Here is a 14,263-nt window from a genome sequence, read left to right on the forward strand (position 1 = left end):
TAATTCATAGCGGCACAAACACAAATATTGCTCAAGAAAAATATTCTCATTTGAAATGTGATTCAAACTGCGCAAAGCAACTACATTTAATCAAATTAGTTTTTATTTATTGAAGCTCTCATGGAACAACAGTAAAAAAAAAAAAAGAAGAAGAAGTAATTTCTGATACTGCCATCTGTTTTTTTTAAACATTAATTGAAATTAATCGAGAATACGAGAAATAAAAATTCTTGGCAACATTTCATTTGAAGGGGTGTGCAAAAGACTGACATGACTCTGTCATGAACATTATGGGTGCACCGATTGCAGTTTTCTGGTCGATCGCCGATTACCGATCTGTTAAAAAGCCTAACTTACCGATTCCGATTTTGGCCGATGCCAGTTTTTTGTCTGAAACGTTGCTCAATATATCAAGACAGTTGCTGAATCAACAACATTGGGGTGATTGTTGTTAACTGTCAATGTGCAGACATGAGCTGGTCGGCCGGTTTGTCGGTCAAACCTCTCTCACGGGAGAAAAGAAAAGCACAGTGGTTGATTTTTAGACCTTTGCCCAGGTTGACAACATCAGTGGATACGATCAACTTCACATGTATAAATGGACAGATCACCGATCTCCCAAAATCAAGGAAATCGGCACCGATAAATTGGTGCACCCCTAATTAACACGACCTAACAGCAGTCATGAACATGAAGGAGTCTTCATGAATGTTAGACTGTCGTCATTAAGTGTTATTTGGTAAATAATGACAGTTTCAATGGACTTTTTAAACAAGTTTTAATGCCACTTTGCATTACAAGTGTCATTATTTACTGAATAAGACTTCATAATAAAATGAATTATGACGTCTCTGTAAACAAAGGGATAGTTGAGACCAAAGCACCAGCCTGAAGACCAGTCCTGGCAGAAAGACGGAAAAGAGTCTGAAAAAAGATAAACCAAGAAACTGATCACCACTGAGTTCCTTGTCATTTATTATGCGATTGATTGATTTATTGTTTATTGTGACAGGTGTATGTATGATTTTAGAGAAAAACCCCATTGTAGCACATATTTGTAAACCAAGCGATTAAAACCGGAAACATCAGAAGGAGGGTAATCTGATGAGACGAGACCAAAACGGTACGAGTGTGAAACGTCTCTACTGTGAAGCACAGTGGTGGCAGCATCATGCTAGCCGGATGCTTTTCTTCTTCTTGGAAAGATGGATGGAAATCACTTAGAGACTGGGCTGAACAATAAATCAGTAATAATGTACGTAGCTATAGGTACATGATCAATATCATAGGACGGCGTGTTAGGACCACTGTAGAAAGGAGAAGTACATTTCCGCCAAAAAAGGTTTTGAGATGTCTAAAATTTTTGAGAATTTCAAAGTCAAGATTGTTTGATTTTTTTCAAATTCAGAAATTTCCTTGTTTTCTAGATGGAAATTGTCTCGGATTTCATGGCGGGAGATTTATTCCTCCGCCTCTTCTTTTTCTTTTTCCATGTTTGATAGTGTTCAATGAAATCACTGAACTCCGATCCAGAACCGCACAGCATTCTGGCACATGTGGGCAGAGGAAAGGCCACATGGCCCGGTCCGAATCAGAGACGGTCGGAGCTGCAGCCGCCATTACAGGCTGTAGAAATCAGGTGCGGTCTGATCAAAGTCAGTCCCTCCACCGAATCCTCGTAAAACAATCCCATATCTGAGCATGATACAGCTATCGACTGTTTCTATTTGACTCCGGCCTTCCTGTGTTTGCGATCTCACCAAGAACACACACACACACACACACACACACACACAACCTCTGAATCATTACTGCCTGCTTTGGTCCTCTGAGGAGTTTCATGGTTTAGCCAACCCCCAACCATCACCACCAGCATGACCATCATCCTCCTCGTCCTCGCCCATTACTGCACTGCCATTACTCTGATGAACCTAACCATGTGTGTAGGGGGTGGCGGGGAAATGTGTGTGTGTGTGTGTGTTTCTGTATGACTCCGGTGGGAATCTCAGAGACATGCCGAGTTCCCCCTGCATCTAAATCAGTACATTAAAGGTGCAGTCTGTCAGCGCTTGTGCACTCTCTCTCACTCACCCACACATGCACACTCCGCATTTCAAATCAATACCAAATGCAGCTTTCCAATTAATTACAGAGTTGTGTGTATATATACATATATATATACACATATATATATATATGCACTCAGCCTTTATTCTCTGCTCTGAACACACTGCGTAGGTGGAACCTTCCACACCCGGCCTTATTACACCGAGATTTATTAAGGTCTCACCGTGTCTGCGTGGATGTGTGTGTGCGTGTGTGTGTGTGTCAGGGTGCGCATGCGTGCGTGGGTTTGTGCTCCATGTGTTTAAGGGCAACATTGTGTTTTGTGGTTGCAGTGGCTTGGTGAATGATCCCACATGTGCAAACAGCTCTCTCTCTCTCTCTGTGTGTGTGTGTGTGTGTGTGTGTGTATGGTGTGTGTGTGTGTGTGTGTGTGTGTGTGTGTGTGCATTGGTGGCCCTTCGGGTCCAGTTATGTGAATGTACAGGACCAGATTTACAAGGATGCAGGCTGGAGCGAATTTCGTCCTCTATAGAAAAATGGTTTTACTAATGAAAACTACATGACATTAAGGCCTGAAAATAAAAATAGTTTGGTTTTTTTATACCAGATTTCGTTGCTTTTTCTTTCTCTAAAGAAGAATTTGCAGATGACAGAAAATATTTAATAAACCCTTCTGTGAGTTGTACAATGGAGTATTGGAGCCAGACTACAATTTATTTTTAATTGTTTTATTACAAGAATGTAGCAACAATATTAGCAGAATTAAGACTCGATCTTAACCAGAGGAACAACTTAAAGTTTTGAGGAATAAAGTTGTTTTCATGAGGAAAAGGTTTCTAGACTTATCAAGATCAGATGTGAGCAGCTTAATCCTTGATTCTTGGAAATAGAGTCGGTCATTTGATGGATTGTTTCAAAGTCCTGCTACTAACAACTCATTTTTATTTTTATTGTACATTTTGGAGACCTCATAGAATTACCATCCCATTCTCCTAATACTACAACTTTATTCTGGTGATATTAAAACTTTATTTTCATGTCATTTCAACTTTGTTGTATGATTGTATATGAAGAAGTCTAAATATTCTTAATATTAAGACTTTATTCTCATAATTTAAAAACAAAGCCTGGCCCCAATATTAAACCGACCTCTAAAATTAAAATATACAGAAGCTGTAAACTTGACCAACAAGATGGCGGCCTAACGCAGACTGACACTGGTGGAAAAAAACAACCCAATTTAAAAGAAAATAAATGTTCAAAACCAAAAAAATATTTGATTAATTGATAAAACCAACTTATCGCCCAGACTTAAATAAAAACGGGTGCGAATTGATGTGTGTTAGGTTTAATACTTCATGTCCAACAGCTCCATGTTGTTTCCAAAAGAAATCAACTATTACTTAATTATATTCAACTGCCTGAATATTGTTCTTCATAGAAATCCCCGAAATATGATTACAACTCAGTTGTTATTGTCCTATGAGTGAGATTTGAAGCACAATTCTTACGAAACACACATTTATTAAAAGACTGACTGAATTCAACAACACAGCAGATCCATTCAGAGTCACTCAAGCGGCTCACAAATTTGACAATCAGGTCACCAGCAGCAGCTGCGGTCAAATTTAACCGAACAGTCAGCGCCCGGCGACGTTACCAGCCCCACTGTTCTCTCTGTGGAGCCGATTTCGTCTAAGGTCATTTCGATCTACAGCCGGGAAAAGCAGGTTCTGCCGGAAACATCAAGGGCTGCGACAAAGAGGTGATTACAAGACATTCGGGTTCTGAATGCCAGCGTGACTCGTCGTTCCTCACTCAGCCCGGCTCACAACGTGGCGGCAACACAATTAGGAAATCGAGTTTTGAATGACTGAAGTCGTAAATCTCTGCTTTGTAGAGGAGTTTACCAGTCAACACATAACCAGTGCCTTGCCAGATTAGCCACACTCCATTTGATAATACAGTTCTGATTTGCCCCTTTATTTTATTTTATTTTATTTTTGGGTTGAAGCTTTGCTTTTTTTTTTTTTTTCTCTCTCTCTCTCTTGTTTTGTTTTAACATCCCCAAAGCTCACACACCTGAACTCTGACCCCAAATCCCGGAGGAGTTGAAAAGAAAACTTTACGAACGCAGAGCAGAACCAAACGTTTTCCAACCATTCAGCCAGACGGGAAATTAAAGCAGAGCGTCAAAAACAAATGAGGTGGATTAGCAGCGCCTGTGAACAAATGAAGGTGTTGCTGTGAAATATTGTCTCTGCTGCCTGGAAATTGCGCTGTTAGCATGTCATCAGGCTGTCAGGAGGCCGTCAGACGGCAACTTCAGATTCACTGCAGCGTCGACTCTTTGAAAAATACTTGGATGATTTCAAATATGACAACATTTCATTTTTGCTTTGGCAGACATAAAGGATTTTTGAGTTTCACCCACACACTGCAACCAGAAATTATGTCGATTTAGTTTTATTATTCTTGTTAGGACAACACAAATGTGTGCATAATTCAGGGCTCAGGCACCTTGTTGTTTTAAAATAAATACTTTGATAGATTTTCTAGGTACAAGTAAAGTTTCTCGTTGTGTTTAATCATCCGTGAGTTTCTGTAAAATAAAGAACCAAGATCTGAACAAGCGCTGCAGGGAGGGGGCACCAGGTCATTTATCTGCAAGTTGCATCAGCTCTTCTTACAAAGCTGACGCTAAGATTAGTCAGGCTTGGATTATATAATCCTAAAGTAAACAGAGATTCTTTAGAGGGAGTTTTTTTCTACGTTTATTCTGTTTGTAGACGTTTTGACATGAAGAGGAGCTTTACTGTACCGACTCAATCAGACCCGGTTTCAAACTCTGAACTACGAAAAGAGGCGAAACGACCCTTTTAAGTTTTATAATGAGTGTTTATCTGCGAGTTCTTTCTCTCAGTAACTCAAACCAAACAGATGTGTAAGAAAAAAAAAATCAGGATGCGAGTTGATTGATTTTAGGAATAACAGAATATCAAATTAAATTCTCTTTATAGTGCAATTCTTTTTCTTTTACATATTTTAGACGACAGAATTTATTCACAGAGGGTGATTTTGAAATTTTTTTTTTTTTTTTTTTTACACAGTTATTTCCTGGAAACTGATTTTAAAAACATTCTAAACTTTTACATTTTTTGTCATTGTGACGGAACTCCAATATCTTTCAGAGTTTCCTCCAGCGTATTATAAGCCTGGCGGGTCACCAGGCTTTACTTGAGCCCCCGCCAGGCTAAGCTCTGCTTATTTAAGTCTTTTTAAAACGTTTTAATTTTTAAGACTTTATAGTTGGTGTTCAGTTGTAAATCTTCCATTAACACACAATTATCAAGTGATATTTTCAAAATTTCCTGTCAACTTTTAAAAAAAAAATTTATCTCAAAAATACGACGGACCGCTGGACCCAACCACCGGGCTTAGCAAGTTTTCTGGGGGAAACCTTGTCTTTATTTTCTTATACAAAAAAAAATAAAAGATGAGCGAGCTTCCTCGAATATACTAAAGGAAAGAATAAAATATTGCAAGCTTATCGTCTTCCTTTTATAAAAACCTGGTTTATTTGCAGCATGCAGGTACCAGTATTTCATTGAAGGGTGTCAAAAGAAAAAGGGGCCTTATATATATAGATATATGTTCATTATGTTCTTATTTAATTCATCACATAAAATCCCAATCAAGTAGACGAAGGTCTGAGTACAAGAAAGCGCGGTTGTCCTTCCACGTGGGGCAGGTATCGCGTGAAATTGATGTTATTCTGTCTAATTATTCTCACTTTCTAATTGCTACCTGGTTTGTTTAGGGAGTTGTACTCGTAAACATCCCCCCACCCGCCGAAGAAGCCGAACAGAATTCATTGACAACCTCCACATGTTAAAAGTTGTATTAATGTCGGCGGCTTTTCTCTTCAACAAAACACGCTGGAGGAGCAGATGCCTCACCAGAGCGTGGATCAATCTCAGCTACCTGGAGGCTGTTTTTTCCTCCCGTATGAGCGCAGCATGCAGGCGCACACACACACACACAACTTCCTACAGGAAAACATAAAAAAGGAAAAAATATCTCCATTTTCCCTTCCTGAACGGTGTAAGGGAGGGGAAAGGTGGGAAGGGGCGGAACGAGGCAAACATTTACCCTCCTTGTTCCAGGAACAACATCCAAATGTAAGCTGAGAGGGAAATGTTTTGGAATGACTCTTTTATTTCTCCTCTCTCTCTCCCTTTTCCTTCCTTCCCCTCCCACTGCCTCGCCACACACACTCGCACTGCATTTGGCTCTGGGTTCAAAGAACCAGCTAGCTGGGACGAGCGAGTTGCCAAGAGATGCGCTCTCTGACTCCAGAGTCCATTTTCAGATCCTCGTCGAAAGCAAATAAGAAATAAATAAATAAATAAAAAATGAATAAAAAAAAGTCAGCAAAGGATGGAAGTCAATTCTGATTGAGACGGATAAAGAGTGCTAGCTAGCACGCCCACATGGAGGAAAAATGTGAAAAATCCAGAAAAAAAACCCCAAAGCAGAGATCCTCGATCAGCAAATCAATACGAGATGATACTGAAACGCGATCCAAAAAAGAAAACGACAACGCTGGGAAACGTCCAGAAGCAAACAAAATGTGAGAGAAAATCTCCGGGATAAAGGTCTACCACACACACACACACACACACACACACACACACACACCACAAACACCTACACAGACTCTGTGAACCCATCTGTTATCCATCAGTGGTATTTGGAGCGGGGTTAGCTGAGAGGAGATCTCTATTGATCTCTGGGTTTTATTCCCGGCAAACAACCGTAAAAAGTCTGCTGCTCCATCCATCTCTGGTGCAACTAACCAGGAAACCGATAGCCGTTCATCACGACCGAGAAACACGCCGCCAGGGACGCACTGGGTAAACTGGTAGGATCCCCCCCTTCCCCGATTTTGCGTTTTGAGATTCGGCCAAAAATCTGTTTTCGTTCCTGTGGTTAGAAGTTCAGGATAAAGGCTAATTATTTCAGATATTTCCTCTTAAAACAAAACGGCATGGTGAAGCTTCCCCTCATTTGGTCGTGCTGCAACCGCAAACGTCACTGGATGGAGTTGGAGTTTTTAATGCAGTAGGCCTACAAATCACAATGCCAGTGTAAATAGTTTCAAACTGGAGGAAAACTGGTTTAGTAGTACAGTATCGGGGAAAATGTAGCGTTAGCACTCCTGAGTCAGAAACTTTGCAGAAGCAGGAGTTTCTTTTTCTGTTTTTTTTTTTTTTTTTGATGTTACGTCTGGAGGTTTTATGACTCACGTCTCGATCGGCCTTGCACACCCAGAGACTCTTTAATCTCTCAGAAATGTCTCGGGCTCGGGCGGACTGATGGGAGAAGTTCGGTGCGCGCCGGTTTGAGAGTCTCCCCACGGTTCGGTTTCTGCAGATTCACCCAAATCTGGGGACTTTTCTGAGGAACGAGACTACAAATTATTCACAGAAAACCGCCACAGTTGCAGATTTATTTATTTATTTTTTTTTTGTAGCGCCTAAGTCAAACATTTGAAAGAAAGCGCAGCTTGGGAAGCTGGAATGTAGGAACAATGCTACTTTACACTTTGGCTTTTGCAAAGCAGCCAATCCAGAAGAGCCATTTATCTTTCTTGGTGTTGATTGGTTGCAAAAGAGGAGCTAAGGACGATTGTAGTTTCCATTGTGCGTATTAATGCATATTAATTCGGTAGTTATGTGTTTTTAGAGGAAGTTTCACGTATTCAAGGATTTCAGCCATTTGTAGTTCTTGTGGTCCCAAACCTCCATGAGCACCAGAGATATTGTCAAACTGCAACTGTCATCATAGAAATGCAACAGTAAAAGTTTAATAAAGTGTAGAGCTGCTTATTAAATTGATTTTAGCAATTGATCACTTTTCTTGTTTTTAAAGATTCAATTTTTAGGAAAATGTGGCTATTTTTTGTTTGTTTTCCACCAATGAACTGTCTGGGTTTCCACAGTTCAGAGTGACGTCAGCAGAACCAAAGCCAACCGTCCTGCTTGACATGCGGGTTTCACAGGTTCTGTGTGTTTGGACTCTGAATTCAGGTCGAGTCTCACAACAGACTGTTGAAATAAGCCAGTTATTGAAAATATATTCTGTTATTTGTAATTTCTGTTCAAGAAAAGGGAAAAGAAAAAAAAGAGAAAGAAATTAATGAAACCAGAAATCAAATTTGTTACGGGGGGAAAAAAAATTAAAATTCTTTTAATATGTTCTGACTCATAGAGACCCACAACCTATTATTAATATCAGTATCGGTACCGATATTCAAAGAAATCCTAGCTTGCGTATCGATGACAATGATCCATTAGGGCAGATCTAGTCAATCTAATTCTATGCTTTGTGCTCTGAGAGACGCCATAATTTATTATCTATTTTACACTAGAAAGTTTGTTGCAGTTTATTTGTACATTTGACCAAGAGTCAAATGTACAAATAAACTGCAAAATAATGTAAAATAAATGTAAAATAAATAATAACAAAACTGATATAAACAACAGGTTGATATCAGTTTTGTTATTATTTATTTTACATTAGCTGTTCTACTCCTAAGTGCACGGAACAAATTAAAACAAATTAAAGTTATTGTTTTCATATGCTCAAACTATTAGTGTATTTAAGTGAGCTGTACTGGTGCAGAGTTATCACATTAATGTGTAATTCAGTATGTCTGTTAAAAAAAAAAAAAAAAAAAAAAACGTTGTTAGTCATTTCAGTAATTTTTTCTATATCAAATTTGTATCAGCCGATACTAGACTTCAGATATCGGTATCGGAAGTGCATCCCTAGTTTTATTTTCAAGCCGTATCGTCCAAACCTAGAAGGATATTTTGTTTCAATACATTCCGACTCGATATGCAAGGAATAGATTCACCTGCCCCAGATATGCTTTTTAGTGGTTGAGGTACCACTTGATGAGTCGAGACCAAGACAGAAACCTGGAGTAGCGCTGAGACAAAGTCCAAGCCAACGAGTCACCGTTTACCACCACTGACCTACAACAAAGGTCAAGACCAGCCAGATCATCCAGTTAGGCTCATCTCGATGCTAATCTAGATGAAACCAAGACAACTCTGAAAGCCTGCGAACCTGAGCTGCAGGCTAACTCACTCAGGCAAACATCCACACTGGGAACGGTTTCCTCTCGTCTCGTTTTCTGTCCCCTCTCCTCTTGGCGACGTTCAAATGATTCAATAATTAAATGGGATGCATTTAAATGCAGCCGGAACTCGCATCAAGCTTCAAACCGCAACGCTGTTGTGTCATGAAAATGAGAAAAAGGGAAGGGAAGAAAAAGAATCACTGGTGATGTAAATAGTCGCAATTTCAATCAACAGTGTAGTAGCATGTGTTCTTGATGTTGGGCAGAGAAAAAGAGCGAGTAAGCTGGGATTCAACAAGTTATGAAATCTGATGCTTCTGAATGCTTTTGTGTTCTAAAATATAAATGTTACTTGGTTCAACTGCAACATCTTTGGCAACTCACAGCACAACGCAGGAGGATTTATCCAAAGCGAAAGGCCAAAAGCTGGTCGAAACAGAACAGATCCTTGTGGATGGAAGAGGAGAAAATGGGACATTTCACGAGATTTAAAGAGATGCAGTGAAAACAGGGAGTCAGAGCAGCATAAATACTAAAAGAATGGACTTTCTGCTGCTGTCTGGAAAACACATTTCATAACTTCCTCCAGCCTTTCCCTCTGACTCATTTCAGAGCTTCATATGTTCAAAACAAACATTATTGTGTTAACACACAGGGCATTCATTTGCATTTTCCAAGCGTCCACGTTGTTGTTACGTGATAAAAATAGCACTCCCAGGAATTATGCCACACCACACTTTACCTACCAAATACTAGCCGTTTTGTGTTGCAACATATACTTCAAACAAAATGTAGACTACAAAAGGAGAGATGCATGTGCACAAGGTTTACGAAAGCGTCCAGCAGGACAGGAGGAAAGAGGAAGATTGTTTTGGTCAAGAAAAGGCAATAGCTCATCCGGCAAGATTATTCTTTTAATTCAGGGCTGCAACTAAGTATTTTGTTGAACATATTCACAGACCAAGAAGGATTTTCATATTAAATATAAAATGTAGATTTTTTTTGTGCAGTTTTGGCATAATTACCTCTCTGAATATGTTGGTCTTTCAGCAAATGGCCATTTTTTGAGCCTGCATACTAAAGGCAACGATTAATCGATTACTAAGTTAATTGACAACTATTTCAATAATCGACTAATCGCGATTAATTGTTTCAGCCCTATTTTATTTTAGCCATAAGACATGTTTACATTTTACAGGACCACAGGCACAGATGCTCTGCAGCGTTTCAAGCTCTCTTCTGAAAATAATCAATTACAAGAAGGCGTTTTTCCACCGCAGAAGTCCGAGTTTGCTATAAATGGGAAATGGAGAAAAAGCCTGGGTGTTACTAATAGCATTATCACTGGCTCAGTGAGGCACGAGTGTGTGACAGCGATGCAGCACAACCAGGGAAATGGGACAGAACCGCCCAAAAAGCCGCCGATGTTCTCTGGACGGATGCTTAGTGACAAAAAAAACAAACGACCTGTCACAGTAAATGATACACACGGCTAGGCGGCATAAACACACATTTTTATAAAAATAAAGAAAGTGGGGCTGACTTTAAAGAACTTGTAAAAACCAGGCATCTGACTTTTCTGAGTCAAAATAAGACAATTTCACACCGGCATAAAGTAAAATATCATTTTAGATTTTATAAAATGTTCGTTCTGTAAAAGTAAGATCTTCACAATTTTATTCAAAATATCTAAATAGAACATTTTTTACTTGATGCACAAACTTTAGCAGATATATGGTCGTTTTCAGGTGCTCATTAGGTAGAATATGAACATTTTTGCTGCTTTGCCTTGTAATTTAGCAGGACCATCTGCTCAGGTAAAGTCTACACACAGCAGCTTACCAGCTCCCAAATCATGCCGAGACCAACAACTCTCTTCGGTAACTTTGTGACTGAGGGAAGATTCACTGCTCACCGATTTTCGGTGTTTAGAAACGACGATGGAGGAAACTATTTTCTATGACATGCAGGCAGTTTATTCAGGCTGCCAGAAAGTGAGAGAGAGCAAGACGTGCAACAGATAAGAAGAAGGATTTTTGTTTTGTTTTGTTTTGATCTGACCTTTTGGTCCCGGTCGGTAAAAGACATGGTGGTTTAGAAAATGCTGGAAGCCTTTTGGGAATCTCCATCTCTAACGAATACACACGAAGGACGATGTGTTTGTAATGATCATCCTAATATGAGAAGCTCAAGACAGTTTGAAATGTCAGCTGTTTCACATACGACAATGTAAAAAATGATCGCTCATGATACTCTGGATCCATATTTAACATCTTTTAACATCATAATAGAGACATACTATTATTTGTTTGGTTATTATCATCTGGAAAAAATTTTAGTGCGACAAATACTGTGATTTATTGTCATAGCAACAAAACTATTACGGTTGAAAATGTTACTTTTGCCGTTTGAACCACTTTCCCTACTTCTTATTCTACGAGAGAATCAGTAAAATAAATATGAAAAACTGAAGTATTATTAAGCACAATTATTGCAAGCTTAGACATACAATAGCAATACTTAGCCTAATGGGTGTGTGGAAGAAACTGTATTTTTAGAGCAGCTTTTGTGTTTATAGGACTTTATGATATGCAGCGATATTTTCACAGAAATACATTTTGTGGTCTCCTAGCCACATCGACAAATACTGAGAACTTTAGCTCACCGTTGGCAGTTCCGGTGCTGTAGTTTTTAAAGAGAAACTGAAATGAATAAAATCAGAACAAGCTGGTTTACAAAAACAGAGATCATGTCTCTTTAAGAACAAGTTAGCATAACTTGTTAAAACCCGACTTGAACCAATGGCTGCGTATTTAGTGCATCGTTTACCGTTTATTGTGATAAATTTCTTACAAGTATTCTGATTTATCGCCACAATAATTTCAGTTAATGATGTTTAAGAAAAAAATAAAAACAGTCTGTATTGCCAGGATTGTTCATTTTTACCTCTGTTTTTGCTACTTCTTCAAAATCTAAATAAATGTGAAAATATGATTAAATGCAGCTCAGGTTTATTCAGCTGGTGTCCTAAAGAAGACCATCACAAATGAGAATGTTTTTCAAGAGCAGCATTTGTAAGTGGAGTTGTAACTGCTGTCATACAGTCACAGTCATACCTAAACAAAGAAGTAATGAACAGCACTAATCGTCACTTTATCGTTATCATAATAGTGCCACAAAGTATCACGATAAAACTTTAAGTACCTTAGTATCAGTAACTGATTTGTTCCTAGTGTCAGCACAAAAAAACAACACGCACAAAAAACCTCAAAGCAAACATTACATTTAAACTAAAGCATTGCTACGAATTTGATCCGTTTTGTCGTGTTGCCAAACTTTCCTCCGTCTCCTACAGCTTGAGTCGATTTCACCGGCTCAGCAGCAGAACATGCGTTCAGCAGTGACTGGGTGTTTCTGTAAAGTCACCCTGCATTTACCCGAGCTTTATTTGGCTTATGAAGCGGAGTCATGTAGCCAAACAGACAGACAGCGCAGTGTGTGACCTTTGTGTGTTTGAGGCTGTTGTTTGCTTTAAAAGGGAGGGGTCTGGCCCTGTGAACGACTTAGCTAATGCTTTGGGTATTTCAACATGCCACGGCTTGCTTGTTCTCCCTCTCTCTCTCACACACACACACACACCATCCAATCACTCTTATGTTTGACAGGTGTGTGTTTGACTGTGTGTGTGTGACAGAGAAAAGAGTGTAGTTTGTCTGTGTGTGACAGGTTTATTGTAGCGGGGCAGCACTGCCTTGTGCATTCTCTTAAGGAGGCTGGTTTTTCTCCTGAAGGATTCAATTAATCTGAGCGAGGACGTGTCCGAGCCACATCCTCCAACACACACACACACACACACAGAGAGGTCTGTGCTTTGAATACATATAAGCACACACGGTCATCACATTAATTCAAACAGAAACACTAAGCGAGCAGTGGGGAAGACAAACTGGTACAGAAATCAGTCGTCTGCCCTGTGAACTCCATGAATTACAACAAGCATGTGCCCTTTCTTTCTCTCTCTGTGTGTGTGTGTGTGTGTGTGTGTGTGTGTGTGTGTGTGTGCGCGGTGGGGGGAGTCGTAGGGAAATAGATTGAGAGACCAGCAGAAGGGTTACCACATTTACCTAACTATATGAATGCTTTGCGGCCAAGATAAATCTCCTGCTTTCTTTCTAGAGTCCCAGGGGAAAACCCCCAGCCGTAACCGCACTAAGCAGAATCACATGTCCCTACGTACACGCACACACACACACACACACACGCACACATTTTACAGTCACGGACACACAAGCAGCAAGCTCAGCTCGTAACCTTCGAAGAAGACAAAAACACAGACTTCCACCTTAGACACTGTGCCCATTTAATTCCCCTTCCACATTAGTCTCCAGCTGTTTTCATTCCCCTGTGAAAGCAGCACCACAGCTACATGCGTCTTAGTCCCACTCTTTTTCTCCAAAAAACACGCCGACTGAAAGGGATTCTGCAGAGAGCAAACTGAGCTGCAACACATCTGGAGGTGAGCTACATGATTCCGCCCAACAATCACTAGCTAGCGTTTTCTATGTCAAACGATACAAACCCTTTGGAAAAAACCTGTTCCCCTCCTCGCCTGTGGTGGCGCTCCAGTAAGAACCACAGCAGGAAGCAATAGAAAAACCTCTGAAGAAGACATCCTTCTTCACAAAATGTAAACGGAAATGCAGTAGCGTCACATTTTGTTAGTAGTAGGATTTCCATTCATACCATTTCCCCCACTAGTTTTGGTTACATTTACCCAGAATGCCTAGCGATATAGTACACTTCCTGTTTTTGGTCTCCAGTCCTCTTGGCATTTTATATGCACTTGCACTACAGCAGAGTTTGTTTCAACCAAACCGAGACCTGGGTTTTTAGTCGGACTGAAGTTTGCATTTTTGGGCAGCATAAGAGTTCCATCGTGCATTCACACCACCCAAAACGAAGCGGACTTTCTACGACAATCAAACTGGATTTCAATTAAAGTGGACTAAACAGAGCTGGTGTGAATGCACTCCAAGTTTATCTTGA

The 14,263-nt window shown here is 39.9% G+C and overlaps 1 protein-coding gene across 1 annotated transcript in view; it reads right to left on the reverse strand.

Moving 5' to 3' along the window:
• Nucleotides 1-14,263, reverse strand: part of tnrc18 (trinucleotide repeat containing 18) — a 63,439-nt gene that overhangs the window by 41,746 nt on the left and 7,430 nt on the right.

This window comes from Gambusia affinis, linkage group LG19 (assembly GCF_019740435.1).
Source record: "Gambusia affinis linkage group LG19, SWU_Gaff_1.0, whole genome shotgun sequence".
Lineage (NCBI taxonomy): Eukaryota > Metazoa > Chordata > Actinopteri > Cyprinodontiformes > Poeciliidae > Gambusia > Gambusia affinis.